General features: G+C 45.1%; 1 long non-coding RNA gene across 1 annotated transcript; it reads left to right on the top strand.

Annotated features, from left to right (window-relative positions):
• The first annotated feature begins 324 nt into the window (after window positions 1-324).
• Window positions 325-7,807, top strand: LOC112543878 (uncharacterized). The gene is made up of 3 exons (XR_003087158.2): window positions 325-932; window positions 2,920-3,075; window positions 3,803-7,807. It is a non-coding gene; the product is annotated as an uncharacterized LOC112543878 (long non-coding RNA).
• Window positions 7,808-9,477: the final 1,670 nt, after the last annotated feature.

Here is a 9,477-nt window from a genome sequence, read left to right as displayed (position 1 = left end):
CTGTAGGGATGGAGATTCCACCCCCTCCCTAGAGAACCCATCCCAGTGCTTCCCCACCTGCCTAGTGAAATAGTTTTTCCTAATATCCAACCTCGACCTCCCCCACAGCAACTTGAGACCATTGCTCCTTGTTCTGCCATCTGCCACCACTGAGAACAGCCTCTCTCCAGCCTCTTTGGACCCCCCCCCCCCTTTCAGGTAGTTGAAGGCTGCGATCAAATCCCCCCCCCCCCCCCACACACACACACACTCTTCTCTTCTGGAGACAAAACAAGCCCAAATCCCTCAGCTTCTCCTTGTAAGTCATGTGGCTCCAGCCCCTACTCATTTTTGTTGCCCTCCGCTGGACTCTCTCCAATGCATCCACATCCTTTCCGTAATGAGGGGCCCAGAATTGGATGTAATACTCCGGAAAGCGAAGGTCATGAAAACAGCACCTGGTAAAAAACACCATTCAATGAGAGTTTTCCACAGTTTTGGCCTGATCTCCTACTCCTCATAGACTCTTATTATGCCTGGAGAGCACATTTGCTGAGTAAGACGGTGTTCGTCTTCTAAGGTCGCTTGTCAAACAAAATCTGCAGTTTGTGGTGCCGGCATCTTAAAGTACCGTTATTAACAACCTCCCTTCGCCAAATTAATGTCCTTTCATGATAAGCAGGCAGCCTCTGCTAGGTAAAGGTAGGTGAACACTCTATTGTTACCATCACAATGACATATGTGATTGTCCAGCGTCTGCAATGGGGTAGGCAATTGAACACTGAACAGTGACATTAGGGGTCATTGTTAGAGATCATTCCCCAGGATAGCTGTTATCGTGTTTGCTTTCCTCCGATACAGTGGAAAATCACATACTTCACTGTGTTTGCTGCATTTTACAAAGAGCTCGTAATTGTGTACTCCACTTTCAATTGAAAGTTCCTTCGGACAAGGTATTGTTTTGTTTTCTGCCCCCATAAATCATAGCTCCTGTGACGTAGTGGGGGTACCTGGCTGGTTTCTATGCTGCTGGCTCTGGGGGAACCCCCACTGGCTGCCGTGGGTACTGGCTCTGGGGGAACCCCCACTGGCTGCCGTGGGTACCACGACCCAGCAAAACAGGATGAGTCACTATGCAAACCAGCGGCCAGACACCCCCCATGGAGAGGAACAAAGGAAGGTGGAATGCTGCCTTGGCTGGGGGGCAGGGCTGGAAGTGAGTGAGTTGGTTGGTGGCTGTCTGTGAGGATGGATGAGACAGCCTAGGGAGAGGAGCTGGAGTTTAGGGGCCCAGTCTCCCCCATCTCAAGGGGGCCTGAGGCCTCCTAGCCCAGTTCCTGTAACCAGATTACATCTGTGCTGCGCTGTGCTGGAGGAGCAATAAACCACCCTCAATTCCACTGGCTGGTACAGTCTGTTTGTGCCATTTCGGGGTGCAGGAGACGGGGAACCCCCAACGCGCCGTCACAGCTCCAAAAAGGATTCCTCCCATTTATAACCACCCTTGTGTTTATAGGTGTCTCTGATTTACATACAATTTTGGAGAATCAAGGATGGTAGTTTCATAAATTCTTGTCATAATGACATCTGAGTGTGTGGAATTTGAGAGGTAAAGAGGTTAAGACTAGCTTTTCTTTGACAAATTGTGTGTGTGTGTGTGTGTGTGTGTGTGTGTGTGTGTGTGTGTGTGTGTGTGTGTATGTATTAGTGTTTGAGCTGGTGAAAAATTTTCCCACAAATTACTTTTAATCAGAAATGGGCATTTTTCATGAAAAAAATGCGGACCTTATCCAAAATTCCATTTTCTGTGCCCTTTTCTCTGAATTTTAAAGCCTGTATCATTGTCCTTTTGAAATCATTATGAAATTTGTTTACTAACCCCCACATTCTCAAACTGAAAACTAAGATTCTTCAGTAAACCAAAAAGAAATCAAAAAAGATTTTGGAAGAGATTTTTAGGGAAACATTTTAAATCTACTTTCAGAAACGTATACAAAAAAAGGATCCCCACAGAAAGGAAACAACTTTTGTCCGATATTTTGAACTTACTTTTGACCAGTTCAGATAGTGCAGAGATGGGAGAGTCAGCGTTTGTAAGAATTTCTCAGATCTGCTCGCATCGCTAAATTTATTTAATTTTACATATTACAAATCAGCTAGATTGCCCACACAAACACACGCATTATCTAGCGTAGTGCATCTTGTGTATGTTTTAGAACATAGATGAGAACAGCAAGGAAAACGCATGTGCATACGTTTATACAAATGCACACAGAAATTCTATATGAGGACTGTTAGAGGCAAAAATCTTCATCTCTTTGCAAATTTCTTAGAAGGGCTTTGCAAAAGAACTTCAACACACCCATCCCGGTGATGCACCGCACATCCTAGCCACACAGTCCTCTCAGGTGACTCTTTCAAGAAGGTATGAAAGTCCCATTCTTTCACCGGAGGATGCACAGAATTGAGGGTTGTCTGGTTCTGGGGAGACTTACTGTATAATATCTGAAATTGCTAGACATTTGAAGACAGAACTGTCTTTCTCCTTTGAGTATTGCATCTTAAGTGCCAGCCAGAGATGATTTATACATGCTCATCCTTATTATGGGCTACACATAATAAAGGCATGATAGAAATCATATCTGCATAGATTCAGGCAGTTCCAAGAGAGCTGCTGCCAGCTTTGTTTGACAAGACACTCAATCAAGTGAAAAGGTTCAAAATATTCCAGGAGGGACCTCCGTGCGTTTTTAAAACCCAGCATTTGTATCCAGATGGCCTACATGAGAGTAACATGAGTACTTAGTCACCCAAAGTTGCATTTCGTAAAGAGGAAAAATATTTTGAGATTGGCGGCCGGTATTATAAAGTCAACATTTTAGTTGTTTTATCATTTCAATATGCTCCAATGCATCCTTGTGTGTTTTTCCTCCCCAAAAGGCTGAAAGAAAGGATGTAAATATGGTCCTGGAGAAAGGAGATGATAATGTGCTTTATACGTCGTTTCATAAATTGGATGGGGGAGGCGTTTCCCATGATACTTTTTAATACCTTTAAAATCTCTCCTAGAATCTCAGTTGGTCTTTGCAGTGCAGGGTGAGTTTCCAAAAATAGATGCTTACAGAGGACTATAGCACTTGGGAGAATTGTACAGAGAAAGCAATTAAAGCAATAGGGATTCACGTTCCTTAGAATGCATCCGATTTTCTGTGGAATTTTCCAATGTTTCTGTGAGGGCCCAATTCTTCCAAACATGAGTAATCCCACTGCAGTCAATATACCTACTCAGGCCATGTCTACACTAGGAGATTAGTCCGAATTTACTAAGTTCGACTTCTGGGTACCCGATTTTACAAATTCGAATGGCATTATTCCTCAGGAAAAACAGGACTACAGGGTTCAATTTCTGCAGTCCCTTATTCCGGAATAACGGGCTTGGGAGTGTGGGCATAACACTTATAAAATCGACCTTGGGGGGAATAATTTCAGACTAAGGGCCTCATGTAGTCCAGGTCTCACAGAAGTAAGGATTTACTCAATCAAGCAAAAAGGTTAAAAAAATTCCGGAAGGAACCCTCTGCGTTTTTAAGTCCCAAAATTTGTACCCAGACAGCAGAAACCCTACATGAGAGTAACATTAGTATATAGTCACTCGAAATTACATGCTATGATCAAACAAAATGGGATAGTTGCCCACCCTGAAAGAACAAAAGGAAGATTCCATCTCGGCCCAGCTAAAAGTTTTAGAGGGGGAATTTTTTATTTTTTTTTTTGGCCATCCCTGAAATACTTAAACTTCCTCCCCTTCTCCTCTTTTCCTTAGGACTCTGGGATAAACTAACACCAGAGAATGTCACTTGGTACAGAATGTGTTGCATGTTGGCCAAGCAGCTGAGCTGTAAGAAAATGCTGAAAAGTAAAACATTCACTCTTCCTGCTCTTATAAAGCTGACAGTTTGATAAAACATTTCGAGGTGTAATGTTCAAATCGGGGGTGAATTAAAAAATGTAATAATAAAGTTAAATGTAAGTGTTTTAACGTATAATTCTTTGGAGAGCTCCGTTTTATGTCGGACCAGCAATTGAAGTAGCACTAGTCATTATTAACGGGAAGAACAGATAGAGTAGCTTTAAATCACTAAAGTAATAAAATCTGCACCAAGGCTAGCACCTTGAAAGGCTCTTGGAGAGAAGATAGCATACACATGCAATTAAAACGATGCTTATAAAATACTAAGATGTTAATTGGGTTTGGTCCCAGAAGCCCTAGCAATACAGTATGTCAGAAGTTAGCTGGTTTGAAGTTTAAAAAGAGTGGTTTAATTTGTACACCTTGTCCTAATTACGGAGCTTTCTGCAGCCTGTGTATCTGCCTGGTTTATTGTCGCTTGGAGCTTTGTAAAACAAACACACGCCCGTTAATTGGGCTATTGCAATGGAAAATTGGGCTGCAGCACCGAAACCTTGCTTGCTCGAGTGGCGTTATTTATTTATTTATTTTTACGGCTGGTAATGAATGCTGCCGGAGTGTCCGGCCAGACGGATTTGTAAGGTGTGCGGTTTGGAACTCGGTTCTCCCGCTGGCCCCCAAAAGCAGGCCATACAGGGAAAACAAAGACTAGCGCCGCACCGCCTTGCTGAACCAGTGGACTGGAACCCCGGCTCGCTGATTTATGTCTTTCAACCCCCTCCCAGCCAAAAAAAAAAATATTCCAGGCGGTCTGAACGCTCCTGTGCCCACATGAAAGAAATGGGAAGGAGAGATTACCGGGGTTCTTTCACGAGCTGGTCTGCTTTGAGGCGCACCTGATGTGAGTCAGGCAAGGTCGTGGATTTTTCTCAGAGTCCATAAATAAATATAGAATGCCAGTAAGGTAGAAGAACAGGGGGATACTGCTGCTCGACTTCTAGTTAGGACTGTCTCTTTGGGATTCATTTGCCTCTTTTGGCAGAGGGTCATTGGCTTGTATTGACAAAGGCTTTTTCCAAGCGAGTCAAAATCAGGATTTAACTCGTCCCTCGTTTTTAGACACATCCGAAAAGCGCTGGAACAATGCACCGGCTTTGCCGCCAAGGAGTCTGATGCGTTTTCCAGTCTCTTTGCTGTTACCCCAGAAGTCACTGGAATGAGACTGATGTAAAACTTGCACAAGTGGGAGGAAAATCAGGCCCTTTGGAACCAAGCTGCAGGTGAGAACACCTCAGCCGGGTGTCCCAGAGGGCAGGGGGTGCCGCAAAGGTAGCGTTACACCAACTTCTCTGCTCCCCCCATATTGTGACCGTGTGGGGCCAGTTCTGCCTACCCCCCAACATCATGCTCGGTGCATGATGTAAAGTGAAGATGCTTCTTGGCAGGAGAATTTGCTCCCTAGGTCTGATCTGACTCCCTCGGCCAGAGCTTTGGGGACTGGATGTGCGTGAAAGAGAAGAACTGAAAACACAGGCACCCCGTCTCTCTGGCTCATTGTCTCCAGGGCTGGTGTCCAGCTCCATTTGTTGGTGACAGGGGCGCGCGTACATCTCTGAATCCCATCAGCTGAGGACTTGGCCTGCTTCCAAGAGTCCAAGTCCCTCTGAATCAGATCTTCATCTGTCCAAGGTACAGTAAACTCTAGGATCCCAATCTTCCTAGGTATTTATGCTCTTTAAATTAGGGCCAACATTCCCACTAATCTTTTCCATCCATGTGCGGATTTTTTCCATCCATGTGCAGAATAATGTTTTCAAGTGCACCAAGGCAGGTGTGAATGTGCACCACCGATAAAAACAAAACTTAGCCATGGGTACTCTGCTAATCAGCTGAGTAGCATTTGACTGTCTCCTGTGTGACCTCCCAAGCGCCCCACTGACAGAGAACACCAGTTAGGAGCTTAAGTGTTTTTCAGGATTTGAATCCCAGTTATTAAGGCCTGATTTACAAAGACAGGTTTGTGGGACTGCGCGTACCAGTGACTCATTTGTGCATACCAAAAGGTATGTATGTGTAATAATGGCCAGTTAGGTACATGGCAGGCCATTTTCTTCAGGCTGCAGGACACACCGTTTCGAGAACAGGGAGTGGCCGTGCAGTCAGAAAGGCCAGGAGGTTTGGGGACAGTTGTTCTGGAGAGATGCCCATTTGGCGGCACAACAATTATTTCATTATCTGCCATGACCTCCATCCTCGACTCCTCCACTGAAGGGTTTCTATTTTCTGCAGCAAGCTGGAGCGTCCCACATGTTAGCCACGTGTGGCTCTCTGGCCGGTTGCGGGCGGCTCGTTGGCTCACAACATTATTTACATTTTCAGAATTATGTGGCCAGTTCGCTACTAGTTTGCTAGTGGCTACTGCTTCAGAACCGGTTGGACACCACAGGCCCAAAAGGAAGATGCGGCCAGCTCTGAAGACACGGAGTATAAGCCATTCCCCATGTGCAAGGGGTACCAAAGATTAGACATAAGAAGCAGACCTCCTCCATGCCAAGCCCTTAAGACAGAGGGGTTATTGCTCAGCACCAAAAGGGGCATTGCATTATTCTTATTTAGGGTTCCTGAGGGGGAAAGACACAGTATGCAAATATTTACAAAGCTGCACTAGCTGAGGATCTGTGGTTCTAAATCCCCAAACCAGCCCTTCCACCCTGCACGAGTAAGCAGGTTACTCTCAGGGAATTGTTTATAAAGTCAAAAGCCAGGGCCTCAACAGTGGTACTTTATTCTCTATCCCCCAGTGTCTGCCTGCAGGGGCCTTACGCACCATTCAAAGGGAAGCTGCTCACACTTTTTCCAGCCCTGGGGAAGAAATGCGCTTTCACGCTTTCAACGTTTATGATATTTACATGAACTTTCCCATTGGTCCACCTCATAGGAGTGTTCTACTTTTAATATACGCAGTCCTAAACTGACTTCCTTTCTCCCGGGTACCAACTTCCCTTTAAGGATGTTGGTTGTGGGAAGACAGGAGCAAGGCGATCCCAGAGTCAAAGGATACGTTTGTGGGTGGGGAGATGAAGGGAGCATTTCTCCGGGAAGACTTCCTCACGGTAGCATCGGAGAAGCCACCAAGCTGCGACAAATGGTTCTTTGTTTACACAAGAACCAATTCCAACACCCTTGGCTCCCTTTCAGCTTAGTCTCAAGTGTGCTTCACATTATGCAGAATGCTTCAAATGCCACTTGAGTCCGTTAAGTGTGCTGCTTCCCCCACCAATCCATTTGTTGGCTCCATGCTCTGTAAATAAGCTTAGTTTCAGTGGCTTGGTATGGTAACTCCCAGCTTCTTACAGGTGTTCTGTGTGGCTTGAACTTCTATCCACTATTAGACAGTTACACTAAGCCAGGGTTTTATGGAAAATACGAAGGGATAAAGAGATTATTGATTACCTGGGTGAGGGGATGGATTGCACCCTCAGCAAGTTCCCAGATGACACTAAGCTAGGGGGAAAGGTAGATAGGCTGGAGGGTAGGGAAAGGGTCCAGAGTGACCTGGACAAATGGGAGGATTGGGCCAAAAGAAAATCTGATGAGGTCCAACAAGGAGAAGTGCAGAGTCCTGCCCTTGGGACGGAAGAATCCCAGGCATTGTCACAGGCTGGGGACCGGCTGGCTAAGTAGAGGTCAGCAGAAAAAGACCTGGGGATTCCAGAGGATGAGAAGCTGGAGACGAGTCAATAGGGTGCCCTTGTAACCAAGAAGGCTGAAGGATTTAGACTTATTTAGTTTACAGAAGAGAAGAGCGAGGGGGGATTTGATGCAGCCTTCAGCTACCTGAAGGGGGGTTCTAAAGAGGCTGGAGAGAAGCTGTTCTCAGTGGGGGCAGATGGCAGAACAAGGAGCAATGGGCTCAAGTTGCAGTGGGGGAGGTCTAGGCTGGCTGTTAGGAAAATCTGTTTCCCTAGGCGGGGGGAGAAGCACTGGGATGGGTTTCCTAGGGAGGGGGTGGAATCTCCATCCCGAGAGGTTTTTAAGTCCTGGCTTGACCAAGCCCTGTCTGGGAGGATTGAATTGGGTTTGGTCCTGCTTTGGGCAGGGGGCTGGATTCCATGATTCGTGAGGTCTCTTCTATGATTCTCTGATTAGTGGCTCATATTTACCCTTCCCTCCATCAGATCAGTGTAAACGGATGTACAATGGGTCTTTCGTTTGTCGTCCTCAGTAAGGTACCATATGCACCTCGTCCCCACTTAAACTAAAAGATGGATGGCTAAATTGTTTCACCCTGGTGTTTTTAATTAATTAGGTCTATGCCATAGAAGGTTTAACACAGTCGTTTAATTTAGACTTTGCTCGGTGCATGATGTAAAATCCAGATTTATGACTATTTTTTATCCATTTTTATTGTTATGACTCAGACGCTCATATAAAAAGACGACTGCATGTTGTAGACTTTAAAAAGTGATTCCCTGTAGGTACTGTAAAGTATAGGGCCTATCATATAACAGTGTTGTGTTTATTGCTGTGTTTTGACGCAGTGTTCAGACACCCAGTGAATGATGTCAAGTAGAAGGAACCCTTAATTTTGCAAAATAATAAAGTTCCTATTCTCTTTAAGTAACTGTGCTACTGTATCATTCCACTGAGTCTGTGCTCAATTCATCTTTAGGAACTTCAGCAACAGAAGAAAATAACTTTCTATCTAGAAGACGACCCTACCACATTCTGTTGGCAGTACTTTTGTAAAAGACCCCCAGCGCTGTAATCCTGGTGAAATCCATCAGCCTCCCCCCCCCCAACCCGGTTAACGACCGATTTGTGAATTAACAGCTGCTGTCATTCGCACAGGGAGGTACCTGGTTTATAACAGCAATACCTAATCGTGGGGTGGGGTGGTGGGATCAGTTACAAAAGCCAATGCATCGACGTGGCAGTAATGCTAAGTGTTGCCATGTGAGAATGCAAGTCTCAACAGTGGGGGCAGGCCCCGACTTCACGGAGGTTTTTTCCCGTGGCACGTTTTTGACATTCTGATGGTTGTTTTGTAGCATTCCAAATTAAAGCTGCTTTCAAGGGAGCATCTGAGGAACGACCCCATATTTTCCAGGAAATAAAGAATGTTCTTCTGGGTCACATTGCTTACAGTATGTCACGTAAATCTGCTCCATGCAATTTAAAAACATAAGCTTACCCATTACAAAGATAGCTTCCCCAATTATCACCCCAAATATCATTATCTCATAGACACTAACCTCCCTCCGCCCCCGTTCTAAAATCTGATTTGTCTATTTTATATGTGTTCACTTTTTTTTATTGTATCCCTTCGGTATATATGGTCATGCCAATTTTCTTCCACAATTTGATCTGAGGAAGTTGGTCTTGCCCACGAAAGCTCATCACCTAATAAACCGTCTTGTTAGTCTTTAAAGTGCTACATAGTCCTGTCCTTTCTTTCAGCAAGATCAGACTAACACGGCTACATCTCTATTACTATTCTATAAGCTTGTGCGGCACTCAGAAAGTGTAGCAATAGGGGCCACAGGTAGATAATCAGTGATCCTGGCAAATACAGGCTGATATCCCTA

Source organism: Pelodiscus sinensis, chromosome 17 (genome assembly GCF_049634645.1).
Source record: "Pelodiscus sinensis isolate JC-2024 chromosome 17, ASM4963464v1, whole genome shotgun sequence".
NCBI lineage: Eukaryota > Metazoa > Chordata > Testudines > Trionychidae > Pelodiscus > Pelodiscus sinensis.
Note: the sequence above shows the minus strand (reverse complement) of the source record. Positions and strands in the feature narration are given on the sequence as shown.